The sequence below is a fragment of the Hemiscyllium ocellatum genome, chromosome 2 (genome assembly GCF_020745735.1).
Source record: "Hemiscyllium ocellatum isolate sHemOce1 chromosome 2, sHemOce1.pat.X.cur, whole genome shotgun sequence".
Taxonomy (NCBI): domain Eukaryota; kingdom Metazoa; phylum Chordata; class Chondrichthyes; order Orectolobiformes; family Hemiscylliidae; genus Hemiscyllium; species Hemiscyllium ocellatum.
The window spans coordinates 149,673,233-149,687,529 of record NC_083402.1 but is presented as its reverse complement, the minus strand read 5'-3'; the positions used below and the strand labels follow the sequence as shown (position 1 = coordinate 149,687,529).

Here is a 14,297-nt window from a genome sequence, read left to right as displayed (position 1 = left end):
AGGTCAGGCAGCATCCAAGGAGCAGGAGAGTCCATGTTTCGGGCATAAGCCCTTCTTTACGAGAGCCTTGTATAGTTTTAGTGAGACGTCTCTAGTTTTATTCGTCATCCCTTCACAATAAAGGGCCAGCATTCCATTTGTCTTCCCTATTACCTGCTGAAAGTGGATGCCAGGTCACTGTTTCCCAGGGAATCATTTACTGACCTCATTAAATAAACGTGCCTTATTACACATTGCCAGATCCAAGACCACTTGATCCTTGAATGGGTCAGTAACGTTTTGTTATAAGAAACTGTCGCAAATACTCCATGAAATCTTCCTCATGGCTTCCACCACCATCTACACGAAGATTAAAGTCATCCATGAATGAATGGACTGCATGCCCTCATTACCTCCTGATTTAAGCTTTGTCTCATCAAGTAGCTGCTGTTAGGGAGTCGATACGCAATCAACATCATCCTTCTCTTTTTTGTATTTCTAAGCTCCACCCTTACTGATTCTACATCTTCTGATCTAAGATTATTTCCATCCCCTACCAACAATGTACCCTGCCTGACCTACGGAAAAATCATATACTCCTGATGAAGGGCTTATGCCTGAATTGTTGATTCTCCTGCTCCTCAGATGCTGCCTGACCTGCTGTGCTTTTCCAGCACCACACTCTCGACTCTGTTCTCCAGCATCTGCAGTCCTCATTTTCTCTTATACTCCAGAATGTTTGGTTCCTCTGTTGTTCTGGGACATAAGCAGTTAATACAGATTTTCAAGCAATTAAATTCTACAGGCGGTTTCTCCTGATGAAGGAGCAGTGTTCCAAAGCTTGTAATTTCAACTGAACCTGTTGGACTTTAACCTGGTGTCGTGTGACTTCTGGCCCTGTCCACCCCAGTCCAACACCGGCATCTCCACATCAGTATTAAGTAAAGAGAGAAGACATACACTGGTGACTTAAACACAAACTGAACACCTGACTTTTATTTGAAAGACTAAAAATATTCACCAGTCCTCCTCACCACCTGTTTTCTTTCCTTGAACTGGCACCATGTTGTTTGTGATGTCTCTCCTTCATAGCTCTCACTGCAGGTTGGGAACCTCGTATCACTCTGCAGAGTTCAGTTCTCACAGTCAACCTTACATAAAGCACCTGTCCTCCTTTGCACCATATTTCCAACAGTTTAGTCAGTAACTCTTTTGGTCTTCACCTCCCCTTGCTGCAGTCTCCTTCGCGCAGTCTGTGCTCCACGTTATCTCGGTCTCCCCCGTCCTCACTCTAGTCACATTCCACTCCAATTTCTTTGCCATTCAAATTGTTCTGATGCTGTAAACTAAAACACACCAGTGACTCTGGGGAGTGGTGCTTTGAAAGTTGAAAGGGAAATGATAGTATTGCAAGGTTAAACTAAGACTAAGTAAAGCTGTCCAACAATGTCTGGCCAAATAGAAGACTAGATCCTAATTTAAGCTCTGTTTAGGTTTAGCTGAAGCTAATGTAATAAGAGTCACTTTTTTAAAGTCTAGCTAATGTAAATCTGAAACCCCTTATCTCTGATATGGCAGTAGTAAGATAATTGGCTTTTGAATGAAGTTAGGACTTGTTTAATAGCTTTGTGTTTAGACTGCAGAGCACCCATACATAGACAAGCAGGCAATGTGCAGCCTCCCAGATCCCCAGCAATGCCTCACTAGGTTATTGAAGGTCCTTTCATGATTGCGGGTGCATGTTAATTTTGGAGATCTTATCAAATGTCTTGCAGGCAAATTCTTTTTATTCATTTGTGGACATGGGTTTAGCTGGCTGGGTCAGCATTTGGTGTCTGTCCCTATTTGCCCTTGAGAAGGTCGTCTTGAACCACTGCCATCCGCATGCTCGAGGTAGACCCACAATGCCATTGGGGAGGGAATTCCAGGATTCTGGGCCAGTGAATAGGCAATATATTTCCAAGTGAGGATGGTGAGAGTTTCCTCATTTCCCCTCCCCCCCACCTTGTCTCAGTCGATTTCTTCGAACTCAGCACCACCTTCCTAACCTGCAATCTTCTTCCTGACCTCTCCGCCCCCACCCCACTCCGGCCTATCACCCTCATCTTGACCTCCTTCCACCTATCACATCTCCATCGCCCCTCCCCAAGTCCCTCCTCCCCACCTTTTATCTTAGCCTGCTGAACACATTTTCCTCATCCCTGTTCCTTGGATGCTGCCTGACCTGCTGTGCTTTAACCAGCATCTCAGGAATAGAGAATTCGACGTTTCGAGCATAAGCCCTTCATCAGGAATAAGAGAGAGAGTAGCCAAGCAGGCTGAGATAAAAGGTAGGGAGGAGGGACTAGGGGGAGGGGCGATGGAGGTGGGATAGGTGGAAGGAGGTCAAGGTGAGGGTGATAGGCCGGAGTGGGGTGGGGGCGGAGAGGTCAGGAAGAGGATTGCAGGTTAGGAGGGCGGTGCTGAGTTGAGGGAACCGACTGAGACAAGGTGGGGGGAGGGGAAATGAGGAAGCTGGAGAAATCTGAATTCATACCTTGTGGTTGGAGGGTTCCCAGGCGGAAGATGAGGCGCTCCTCCTCCAGCCGTCGTGTAGTTGTGCTCTGCCGGTGGAGGAGTCCAAGGACCTGCATGTCCTCGGTGGAGTGGGAGGGGGAGTTAAAGTGTTGAGCCACGGGGTGATTGGGTTGGTTGGTTCGGGCGGCCCAGAGGTGTTCTCTGAAGCGTTCCGCAAGTAAGCGGCCTGTCTCACCAATATAGAGGAGGCCACATCGGGTGCAGCGGATGCAATAGATGATGTGTGTGGAGGTACAGATGAACTTGTGGCGGATATGGAAGGATCCCTTGGGGCCTTGGAGGGAAGTGAGTGTGGAGGTGTGGGCGCAAGTTTTACATTTCCTGCGGTTGCAGGGGAAGGTGCCGGGGGTGGAGGTTGGGTTGGTGGGGGGTGTGGATCTGACAAGGGAGTCACGAAGGGAGTGGTCCTTGCGGAACGCTGATAGTGGAGGGGAGGGAAATATATCCTTGGTGGTGGGGTCCGTTTGGAGGTGGCGGAAATGGCGGCGGATAATACGTTGTATGCGCAGGTTGGTGGGGTGGTAGGTGAGAACCAGTGGGGTTCTGTCTTGGTGGCGGTTGGAGGAGCGGGGCTCAAGGGCGGAGGAGCGGGAAGTGGAGGAGATGCGGTGGAGGGCATCGTCGATCACGTCTGGGGGGAATCTGCGGTCCTTGAAGAAGGAGGCCATCTGGGCTGTGCGGTGTTGGAATTGGTCCTCCTGGGAGCAGATGCGGCGGAGACGAAGGAATTGGGAATATGGGATGGCGTTTTTACAGGGTTCAGGATGGGAGGAGGTGTAGTCCAGGTAGCTGTGGGAGTCAGTCGGTTTATAATAGATGTCTGTGTTGAGTCGGTCGCCCGAGATAGAAATGGAAAGGTCTAGGAAGGGGAGGGAGGAGTCTGAGACAGTCCAGGTGAATTTCAGGTCGGGATGGAAGGTGTTAGTAAAGTTGATGAACTGTTCAACCTCCTCGTGGGAGCACGAGGCAGCGCCGATACAGTCATCGATGTAGCGGAGGAAAAGGTGGGGGGTGGTGCCAGTGTAGTTGCGGAAGATGGACTGTTCCACATATCCTACGAAGAGGCAGGCATAGCTGGGGCCCATGCGGGTGCCCATGGCAACTCCTTTAGTTTGGAGGAAGTGGGAGGATTGAAAAGAGAAGTTGTTCAGGGTGAGGACCAGTTCAGTCAGTCGAAGGAGGGTGTCAGTGGAAGGGTACTGGTTGGTGCGGCGGGAAAGGAAGAAGCGGAGGGCTTTGAGTCCTTCGTGATGGGGGATGGAGGTGTACAGGGACTGGATGTCCATAGTGAAAATAAGGTGTTGGGGACCGGGGAAGCGAAAATCCTGGAGGAGGTGGAGGGCGTGGGTGGTGTCCCGAACGTAGGTGGGGAGTTCTTGGACTAAAGGGGACAGGACCGTGTCGAGGTATTGGGAGATGAGTTCGGTGGGGCAGGAGCAGGCTGAGACAATGGGTCGGCCGGGGCAGGCAGGTTTGTGGATTTTGGGCAGGAGGTAGAAACGGGCGGTGCGGGGTTGTGGGACTATGAGGTTGGAGGCGGTGGATGGGAGATCCCCTGAGGTGATGAGGTCCTGGATGGTCTGGGAGATGATGGTTTGGTGGTGGGAGGTGGGGTCGTGGTCAAGGGGGCGATAAGAGGAGGCGTCCGCGAGCTGGCGTTTGGCTTCAGCGGTGTACAGGTCAGTGCGCCAAACTACCACTGCGCCTCCCTTGTCTGCGGGTTTGATGGTGAGGTTGGGATTGGAGCGGAGGGAGTGGAGGGCTGCACGTTCTGAGGGTGAGAGGTTGGAGTGGGTGAGAGGGCACAGCCCAGATGGCCTCCTTCTTCAAGGACCGCAGATTCCCCCCAGACGTGATCGACGATGCCCTCCACCGCATCTCCTCCACTTCCCGCTCCTCCGCCCTTGAGCCCCGCTCCTCCAACCGCCACCAAGACAGAACCCCACTGGTTCTCACCTACCACCCCACCAACCTGCGCATACAACGTATTATCCGCCGCCATTTCCGCCACCTCCAAACGGACCCCACCACCAAGGATATATTTCCCTCCCCTCCCCTATCAGCGTTCCGCAAGGACCACTCCCTTCGTGACTCCCTTGTCAGATCCACACCCCCCACCAACCCAACCTCCACCCCCGGCACCTTCCCCTGCAACCGCAGGAAATGTAAAACTTGCGCCCACACCTCCACACTCACTTCCCTCCAAGGCCCCAAGGGATCCTTCCATATCCGCCACAAGTTCACCTGTACCTCCACACACATCATCTATTGCATCCGCTGCACCCGATGTGGCCTCCTCTATATTGGTGAGACAGGCCGCTTACTTGCGGAATGCTTCAGAGAACACCTCTGGGCCGCCCGAACCAACCAACCCAATCACCCCGTGGCTCAACACTTTAACTCCCCCTCCCACTCCACCGAGGACATGCAGGTCCTTGGACTCCTCCACCGGCAGAACACAACTACACGACGGCTGGAGGAGGAGCGCCTCATCTTCCGCCTGGGAACCCTCCAACCACAAGGTATGAATTCAGATTTCTCCAGCTTTTTCATTTCCCCTCCCCCCACCTTGTCTCAGTCGGTTCCCTCAACTCAGCACCGCCCTCCTAACCTGCAATCCTCTTCCTGACCTCTCCGCCCCCACCCCACTCCGGCCTATCACCCTCACCTTGACCTCCTTCCACCTATCCCACCTCCATCGCCCCTCCCCCTAGTCCCTCCTCCCTACCTTTTATCTCAGCCTGCTTGGCTCTCTCTCTCTTATTCCTGATGAAGGGCTTATGCTCGAAACGTCGAATTCTCTATTCCTGAGATGCTGCCTAACCTGCTGTGCTTTGACCAGCAACACATTTGCAGCTGTGATCTCCAGCATCTGCAGACCTCATTTTTTACTCGTGCTTTAACCAGCAACACATTTTCAGCTCTGATCTCCAGCGTCTGCAGACCTCACTTTTTACTACAGGATGGTGAGAGTGGCTTGGAGAGGAACTTGCAGGCAGTGGTGTTCCCATATATCTGCTGCTCTTGTCCTTCTAGATGGAAGGTACTCTCTAAGGATCTTTGGTGAATTTCTGTGGTGCATGTCTGCAGTGTATCGTATGGATAGTACACAGTGCTGCTGCTGAGCATTGGTGGGAACCATTTTCAGAGTTTCGCCAGAATGACTTCAATAGGACACTTACTGAAGTGTGGGTGCAGTCTGTGGATCTCTGCTTCTGCCTTGCATCCTGTTTCCAGGAATAAGCAAGATCACTTTGTTATTGGTTCACTATTGAATTTGAGACAACCTGACTAAAAAGGAAAGTATTGAGTGTTGGTGTTTTTAAATTGATTTTAAATCCTAGTAGCCCTAGGGAAATTGTGAAATAATGGGATATTGAGTTACTTGAAAACTTTTTTTTTCCCCTGTGAGATGTAACTCCTACCGTCCTGTAGAATCTTATTTTAGTCAGTGATAGTGTCTTTTTGTTTCCACCTTAGGTGTGCGTTAAGCATAAAGCAATGATTGACTTTGAGTCAGAGAAGGTGTGCCATTTCTCTCTCACTCACGGACACTTCCAGTTGATTTAACTGCAGTTATTCAGTTTGAGCCAGTTAATTTTCAATCTGAGGCATGTGAGACTCCAAGCGTTAGTGTAAAGTGCACATGACCTAACCTGTATCCGCAAGCCCAAATATCTGAGACTTGCTGGAGGTTTGCTCCGTTTATAAAAGGGATAAGTTTTTTTCTTTCTCGCTTGTACACGTTGCCAGGTCTGGTATTTTGAGGTTGTACTTTCCTTGGATTTTAATAGCAAACTATCTTTCATTGATGTGGGTATTTTGGAGGTCTGGAGCTCCCATTATGCTTATATGTGGATGTGTAGCCACTAGCCTGTAGTTGAGGTGTCACTTTACAGTCATATGATCAAAGCAGTTAATTTGGTTAGGAGGTGATATTCTGATCTCCGTTTTCACTGACGTTTGCTCAGACAGTAACCTTGTCCTGCCTGCTACCTGTTCTCTACTAGGCAAGGAGTTTGACATGACACCAACAGGTAAGAAATGTTGTTTTTAAATCTATTCCTACCAATTGGTTATGAAACGTGATGGCAGGTATTTAATGTACTGTCCTGTATCTGTCGTCTCCAGTCTTCGGTTAGATTAACACATTAGACATGCTCAAGGAAGCTGTTATGACCCATTTTTGAAAAACTGTGTCAAGATATTTAAATGTATGCATGTCCTTCAGGTGAGCTTTTAATAAATTCCAGTTGTTCCTTTCACAAGCTGGCTTCTTCCAAGTTGACTAGTCTGCACTTGTTCTTTAATCTATGTCTGCATTATCAACAAAATACTGCATGAGAAAGCATTTACATTTTTCGTTGTCATAACAATATTTTACCTCAAATATGCAGACAGAAGATGCACCTTGGAGATCTATTGTGTCGAAATGTTCTCCATTTCTTTTTTATGTTACCAATAGGCACTTGGTATCTGTCTATTTATTACTTTTGTAATATATCCAACATGCAGAAATGTCTGTTTGAAAGGTTTTAAAATCTAAATTAATTTACTTTGGATAAATATAGCGCAATTAACATGTGCATATTCAGAAGTCAAGTTGTTAATTGGCCTTTTGAAAGTAAAACTGAACAATTATTTCCTTTCAGTGAAGCTATAATCGCAATGCTGTGATAAAGCAGACACGTAGCCTTACCACGTTTTCCTTGATCCAGCAGTTTGGTTGTTTGCAAGAGAGGGACATTGCTCATTTCGTTCTAAAGCATCAGAGTACTGCTGAGTTTAACCCTTAGTGTGAAACTAGTTGAAAACATGTGCTTGGAGTTACCCTCAGTAACATCTTTCAGATAAGATATTAAACAAAGAAGCATCTATCTCTGAGAGATGTGAAAAATCTCATTTTCAAAGAAGTTCAAAAAGGTTCTGTGCCCCAACCAGTATTTATCCATGACACCAGCTTGTTTGTCATTACTAGGTTGCTGTTTGTGGAACCTTTGGGTTCAAACTGGCTGTTACCTTTCCGACATTACAACTGTGGCTACATTGCAATTTTATAAATCCCAGGCAATTTGATGTCCTGAAATTGTGTTACACAGTAGTCATGATTTGGAGGTGCCAGTGTTGGGCTGGGTTGTGTAATGTTAAAAATCTCTCAACACCAGGTTATAGCTTCAAGGTGTGTGTGTGCGCGTGCGCGCGCCCACTGTAGTGGGGTCACCTGTAGTCTGACATGGACCCAAGGTCCCAGTTGAGGTCATCTCCATGGGTACTGAGCTTGGCTCTTCGCCTCTGCTCGGCCACTTAGCGTTGTTTCCCGTCCCGAAGTCTGCCTTGGAGGACAGTAAGCCGAAGGTCAGAGGTTGACCGCTGAAGTGTTCTCTGACCAGGAGGGAACACTTCTATCTGTTGATTGTTGTATGGTGTCAATTCATTCGTTGCCATAGCCTCTGCTCGGTCTCGCCAATGTACCAGGCTAAGGCAATGGATGAGTGGACGCCACCAAGTTTGGCATCCATTGGGGTGGCCTCAACCGGGACCTTTTTGGTTCATGTCACACTACAGGTGACCCCACTGCAGACACACTCCTACAAGACCCTCTCTCATACACAAGCTCTCTGACATATGCTCACACATGCACCCTCTCACAGACTTGTATCCCTTTACTCTCACTCTCACTCGTGTTCTTTCTTTTTCACTCATTCTCTCTCTCTCTCTCTCATTCTCTCTCTCTCTCATTCTCTCTCTCTCATTCTCTCTCATTCTCTCTCTCTCTCTCTCTCTCATTCGCGCGCTCTCTCTCTTTCTCTCTCACACACACACAGACACTCATACCCCACACCTCTCCCGACATGCATAGATTTGTAGGTTAAATCTGTACATGCAGAATTACGTTTGATTTTGCCCAAAAACTGCATGAATCCACGTAAGAATCTGTGAATCCCTTTTTTAGAAATAGAATCAGCCTGAACATTGGGGCACAGACAGCCTCACACCTTCAGTGCATTATCTGGGGCGACATGACAACTATCGGTAAAGTTCACTTGAGAATGTAACTTCAAGACAGTTCCGGGATTTACATCTCAAAGAACTGAAACCAATGTGTCCATTTTAAAAGATGAGAGACTTTTTCAATACATAATTTCAGTTACATTACACTGTAAACTTGTGCTATAAATTCTGTGTCTTATAATCCTCAACCATCTGTTGAAGGAGCAGCACTCCAAAAGCTAGTGTTTACAAATAAACCTGTTGGACTAGAACCTGGTATTGTGAGATTTTTAACTTAGTATGCAGTAATGGTGGTTTCCTTGATTGTCAAACTGTACAATCCGGTTTTCAGCTTTTCTGGACATTGTCTGGTGTCAGATAACTTCATGTCCAGCAACGTCTGCCTTATGTTTGTCATCACCAAAGCACCTACGACAATGTCGTCCTTCTGTCATCTGACCACCCTTCGTGTTGGATGCTTTTGTCATGTTTAATATAGCATCCAGCTTAACTCCTTTACTTATGCAGTTTTATAGTCCATTGGAGTTAAATGTTGATTTAATGCACTTTTGTAAGTACAGCATCTGTTTGGCTAAGTTCAGTAACACTGCAATACGTGACCTCTTTCTTGAACTATATTTTTAATATTAGAAGTCTTGAGGAACAGTACAAACAAGGCATCTTGAAACTGCTGACAGGACTGTTTTGTTGCAAGTAATGCAGCATTATTGAAATGATTCAGCTGCTGCTTTTACATTTTAGAAGCTCCGGCAGCTTAATTTTCATATTTTGTATTTTATTTAGTTGGGGGGAAAAATACTAATGTTGTGTAAGTTTAAACCATACTGAGGTCAGGGTAACCTTGGAGCCTGACTTTAGGTTCTGTCTGTCTTTTAATATCAAACTGGCACCACAGGTCTCTCCAGTGTTTGAGGAAGCGAAAAGAAAACACATTCTTGTCAGGCAAGTACCAGTCTTATTTTGTAAACTGTGACCAATTGTTATTTGAATCTTGATTTGCTTACCACTATATTCTGGACTGGGAAAACTATATTTGACCTGCCTGTTGAGAATTGTGTTAATTAGCCAAGTTCAATGAAAAATTGTTTGTTTATTTCTCACCTCTGTTGTTTAATTGCCAGGAATGTTGTGATCAACTTTGGAAAGTATTTATGCTTTTACAATATACCCTCCAGCAGAAAAAAACTGCACAGTTTAGTAATTGTAACTTGGCATTTATGGGCATCTGTCATCCGTGTACAATGTCTTCCCTTATTCTTTCCACTTCCTCCTATTCACATGTTTCTTCAAAATACCACACCTTTTAGTTCCAGCTTAATGCAGGTTTGTCTTCTACACATTCCAGAAATAGCACATTTAGTTTCGAATATTATTCAAGTATCAGTGCTTAGCTTTTTGTCATCTGTTCACCCGTCACCTTATATGTGGATTGAGTCAGATTTTATTTTGTAGTGCCAGGGTTTTGGTAAGTTTCCTAATGCCTAGGATGCAGTATAAGTTTTAACAGTTGCAATAGTGGAATTTCTATAAGTGCTTCAGTCATTGAATTACAGTCTGCCCAGTGAGGCAATAAATGAAGTACAAGTCTTCATTTTGGTGACCCAACAATTTCACAACATGCCTCCAGTAGATGAGTTCTGTCTGTTTTTCGAATTGTCCATCTGTTGAAGATGTAAGCCAAACACTTTGGTGAATTGGTTTTCAATTTAAAATTTTTGTATGCCTCTTCCAAACTAAATCTCCAGTTGTTGAAAGTTTTAACATAAATGAAAAAGTCTTGCATTAATTGTGCCTTCCACCAGCATGGGATGTACCAAAGCTAGTGAAATATTTCTGATAGGTAGCGACTCCTCATGCTGGGGGTATGTCAGCTAATTTCTGCACAACAAAGTCCCACAAACAACAATGTAATCATGATGAGGAAATGTGTTCTTTTTGTGTGTGTGATGGGCTGCTTTCTCATTAGAGAGAGACAGTTGGCGATGGTTTAATCAGAGGAACACCATACCTCAGGCAAGGGGAGAGGTTGAAAAGGAGATTGCTTTATGGTAAGCTCAGTCAGCACAGGAATTGAACTCCTGCTGTTTGGAATCACCTTGTTATTGCAAACCAGCCAACTGAATACCATATCTCCCTCATGAGAGAAAAGCCCAATAATCTTGTGAAATTGACTGAGGGATCAATATTGGCCAGGAAATCAAACAAACCCATCCCTTTTCTTAAATTGAGTTATTGGCTGTTTGGCATCCAATGAAAGGTCAGGCAGGGTCTTTGATTAACATTTCAGTCTAGATTGTTGGGCTTGAGTCCTGGAGTGTGACCCCCACAACCTTGTGTTTGGGGATCCTCTGTTTGAAGATCACTTCGACAGATGTTGGAATTTTGATGCAATAAAACCTGAAAATAAAATCTACCTTTATGGCGCGCACACAAACAATATTAATTAGTGTAAAACTCCATCTGGTTCATGATTTCTGATCTATTCCTGTGATCTTTAATGCCCATCATCTTTATTTATTTTTCTTTTCCAAGAATTTTTTTTTAGATTAGATTCCCTACAGTGTGGAAACAGGTCCTTCGGTCCAACAAGTACACACTGCCCCTCCGAAGTGTAACCCAGCCAGACATTTCCCACTGATGCACCTAACACTATATGGGCAACTTAGCCTGGCCAATTCACCTGAGCTGCACATCTTTGGACTGTGGGAAGAAACTGGAGCACCTGGAGGAAACCCACGCAGACACTGAGAGAATGTGCAACCTCCACACAAACATTTTACCAAAGCTGGAATTGAACTTGAGACCCTGATGCTATGAGGCAGCAGTGCTAACAACTGAGCCACCGTGCCACCCTGAAGAATATGCACCTAGGTACCTTTGTACCTAAGATGGCACTGTAGGAGGTGACTTGTAAACTTTTCACTGGCCTCATTTGAGTCCATGTGACAGTAAATCTAATTCTAATGACCTTTAGCCCCTGAATGTCCTTACTTGGTGTAGCCTACTGCAGACCCACAGCAATGCGGTTAACTCTTAACTGCCCTCTGGGCAATTAGGGATGGATGATAAATGCTGGCCTAGCCAGTCACGCCCATAAACCTATGAATTAATTGCTTCTTTAAGAAGTGCCTGTTGATCCAGCTTTGGCTGAATTTCATCTTAGCACGACATTAGGCCTGTCCAACACACCAGCCAATCAACAACAAAATCATGTCTGTGAAGTGGGATTCTGTGAATATGATAATATCCAGCTGCCCTATCCTTGTGCAGACTAAAACCCTTTATCTCTTGGGGATGCTCTTCATCATGGTTTGTGTCACTACCACTGTGCTAAAAGGGCCAAACTTCAAACAGGTCTCGTACCTCCAAACTGTAAATCAGCAGCAACAGAATCGTGTTCAGGGGCAATTTCCTGGCTCGGTGTCCCCCTAATTCTGCTCCCATGCCTGGAAACCAGCCCTGGTTCAGTGAAGAGCACAAGAAGGTATGTCTGGAGCAGCACTAGCCATAGCGCAATCTGATCTATCAATCTGGTGAAGCTGTAACGTGGCTTTGTTAGCATGCTTAGAAGCAGAATAGACATGGTTATGGTCTGCGGTCCTCAGACACGAATATCAGTGGGCAATTGATCGGCTCAGGCTTGAAGGGCCTGTTCCTGAGCTGTAAATGTTCTTCTTTGTTCTAATTTAAACAACTGACAGGAAGCGGGGGCTATAAATCAAATATCCCATCCTCCCCAATGGGAGGTCTCAGTGGAAAAGAAATAAGGCTGGAATATAGACTTCCACCTTCAGCCTGAAGTCGGAGGAGAATAGTCCATCTTGGCCTCCTCCAGAGAGCCCCAGTTTTCGAGATGTTTGTCCTCAACCAATTCAAATCACTCCACGTGATATCAGCACGTAGATGAAGGCGTGTGTTAAAAATGTTGTGGGCTCTGACAACATCTGAGCAGTAGTACTGATGCAGTGTTCTAGATCTTATTACACTCTGAGCAAAGCTGTTCCAGTACAGCTACAACTTGGGCATATACCCAACAATATGGAAAAAAAGCAGGACCATTCTAACCCAGCCAATTCATTCTCCATTTGCCTCCTTTCAATCATCAGCATTGTGTTAGAAGGGATCATTGATTGGACTACAGAGAGACCCTACAATGGGATAACCTGCTTATTTACACACTTTGATTTATGTCCTGACCTTAGTCTGATCTTGGTACGGACAGTAGAACTGAAATCCAGAGGTGAGGTGAGAGTGACTGTTCTTGTCATCAAAGCAGCATTTGACTAAGTATGGAGCCAAGGAGCTCAAACAAAACTGGATTCGATGGTAATCTGGGTCAAACACTCCTCTGGTTGGAGTCATACCTGGCAGATAGGAAAGCGTTTGTGGTTATTGGGGGTCAGTCATCTCAGCTCCAGGACATCTCTGCAGGAGTTCCTCAAGGTAACATCCTCTGCCAAATCATCTTCAGCTGCTTCATGAATGACCCTCCCTCCATCATAAAGTCAGAAGTGGGGATGTTTGCTAATTGCTCAGCATTCGTGACTTCTCAGATGCTGAAACAATCCATGTTCATATTTAACAAGATCTGGACATTGCCTAAGCTTGGGGTGATAAGAAGCAAGTAACGTCAGGTATATGTGTGCTGTCATTGGCGATCTGCAACCAGAGAGGAGATAAGCATTGCCGCTGTTGATGTTCAGTGGCGTCATTGAATCCACTAACAACTTCCTGAGGATTACCATTGGCCAGAAACAAAACTGGATTAGCCGCATAGATGCTGTGCCTACAAGAACAGGTCAGAGATCTCTGAATTTTACAGCAGGCGATTTAGAAAGGTGTCATATGTCAGTGCAGCCTATTCCTGGGTAGTGCTATTCTTGTGCTTTGTTGTTCTCTTGTAATTCTCCTCTTTTCTCACCAGTGCTCAAATGCAGATTGGAGAGCCTTACCTTGAGGAGCTCCAACTTCAGCACTGCTCGAGACCATGTAGGAGAAACCAGCCTGCTTGATTGGTAACCCAATTTACCACCTTGAAACTTCACTTCGTTTGACATCAATGCCCACTAGCAACAATGTGCACCATCTACAGGATGCACTGCAATAACTCACCAAGGCTCGTGTGATAAGGAGATAGTGAGGACTGCATATGCTGTGGAAGTTAGAGTCAATAAAGTGTGGTGCTGGAAAATGCACATCAGGTCAGGCAGCATCTGAGGAGCAGGAGAAGTAAGCCTTTCATCCGCTTATGCCCGAAATGTTGACTGTCTTGCTCCTCAGATGCTGACTAATCTGCTGTGCTGCTTCCAGCACCACACTTTTTACTGACTAAGTCACCTGCATAGCATCGCCTAATCCTGTAACCTTTATAACAGAGAGAGGGACAAGAGAAGTAGATGCATGGGGACACCACCATCTACAAGTTCCCTTCCAAGCCCCACAGCATTCTGACTTGCAGCTACATTACCATTCCTTCAGTGTTGCAGAGTCAGAATCCTGGAATTCCTTTCCAAACTATACTGCGGTGTCCTTACACCCCAAGGACCGTAGCAGATGGTAAAAGTACCTCATCATCATCTCACCACAATCTCCACCGCCTCCAGGGCAATTAGTGATGGATAATGAATGCTGGCCGAGCCAGCAACAATCTCATTACATGAACATATGGTTAAAAAAAGTTGATGGACCATCAAGCTGAGCATGTCGCTGCCTTGAGGGAGTTGGGGATT

The 14,297-nt window shown here is 46.0% G+C and overlaps 1 protein-coding gene across 5 annotated transcripts in view; it reads left to right on the top strand.

Moving 5' to 3' along the window:
* Window positions 1-14,297, top strand: part of kank1a (KN motif and ankyrin repeat domains 1a) — a 247,208-nt gene that overhangs the window by 126,283 nt on the left and 106,628 nt on the right. For 2 of the 5 annotated variants that reach the window (XM_060841139.1, XM_060841111.1), the window contains exon 1: window positions 6,318-6,593. The exons of the other annotated variants lie outside the window; for them this stretch is intronic. The gene's annotated coding sequence lies outside the window, so the exon portion shown is untranslated. Of the gene's footprint in view, window positions 1-6,317; window positions 6,594-14,297 lie in introns of those variants that run through there. 5 annotated transcript variants of the gene reach the window in all.